This window comes from Galeopterus variegatus, unplaced genomic scaffold (genome assembly GCF_000696425.1).
Source record: "Galeopterus variegatus unplaced genomic scaffold, G_variegatus-3.0.2 Scaffold15842, whole genome shotgun sequence".
Classification (NCBI taxonomy): Eukaryota; Metazoa; Chordata; class Mammalia; order Dermoptera; family Cynocephalidae; genus Galeopterus; species Galeopterus variegatus.
Window position 1 is genome coordinate 20520 of NW_007741953.1, and position 1367 is coordinate 21886.

At 41.5% G+C, this 1367-nt stretch overlaps 1 pseudogene; it reads left to right on the top strand.

Moving 5' to 3' along the window:
* Positions 1-640: 640 nt before the first annotated feature.
* On the top strand, positions 641-1346 carry LOC103582350 (annotated as a pseudogene).
* The last annotated feature ends 21 nt before the right edge of the window (positions 1347-1367 follow it).

The window sequence follows — 1367 nt, forward strand, 5'->3', positions numbered from 1 at the left end:
GCAATTTTAAACACACAATTACCATATGATTCAGAAATTCCACTCTTAGAAATACATCTCATCATGATATTGTTCATCGTAGCACTAGTCACAATAGCCAAAAGGTGGAAACAACCTACGCTCCCTCCTAAGGATGTGCATAAGAATCTTATTGATCCTCCAGCTTCTGGTGGTTGCCAGCAATCCTTGATATTCTTTGATAACTCTGATTTGTGCCTCCAGCCTTACACGGCTGTTTTCCGTATGTGTCTGTGTCCAATTTTCCCCTTCCTTATAAGAACACTGATAATTGGATTAGGGCTCACTGTGACCTCATCTTAACTTTATTATATCTGTTTCCAAATACAGTCATCTTCACAGATTCCAGGTGGACATGAATTATGGGGGGACAGTATCCAACCCAGTACAATCTCCAGGTATTTGGGGGGTTTCCAGCTGCTTTTGTTATTGATTTCCTGTTTAATTCCATTGTGGTCTGAGAGCATACTTTGCATGGTTTCTGTTATTTTACAACTGTTCATTTTTGAAAGAGGAAGTGGGGATTCCTGAAGGGGGTGGCCATGCTTACCCCACTGCCCCACTCCTCCCACACTTTAGAGCACACAGCATCATCTGAGGATGGTCTGGGAGCGTGACAAAGGGCAACGAGGTGGCCCATTACTGTCACTTATATGTGGTGTGAACTTCAATGAAGACTAACAGTAAAACTCTTAAATGTCATCAAGGCTTACCAAAGCTAATGGACCATTCAGAAGCTCTGGGTTATAATGAAGCCATTATTTAAGAAATAATTGATTCTGCCAATTTAGAGAACTATGCTTAAAAAATGGTTTTGTACGCAGACAATGAAGATAGCGCTGGGTGATTTCACAAAAACATAATCAATTTATTGTACATTGTAAGTCTTAATAGGTGTCATTAAAGTATTTGGAGAACTCACGGATGGAAACATGAAACACAAAAAGTATGCAAGGTGGGAAGCAACAAATTTCCATAATTTTAAACAATGGAGAGAGTTCTGAAACAGGACCTGTTGGAATTGAAGAATATGATGATGTTGAAGAAAACAGAGATGCTCCAGTCACCCCTCTGCCCACTCAGCCACTTTAGCCATCATCATCTTCAACCTGTGTCCCAAACAACATGACATCGTGCAACTCTAGTGAAATGCAGATTCCTCCCAGTGCACCTGCCCCAGCTAATGCATCAGAGATGCCTCACAGCACAGGCGAACATGCAGTAACATCCAACCTACCCCACAGGCTATTCTGGCCGTGGATCCCACACTTGTCAGTACAGTTTCTCTGGATGATATCCATCTAACACCAGAGAGTATTATGTATTAGAGCTCAGGAATATTCCAAACA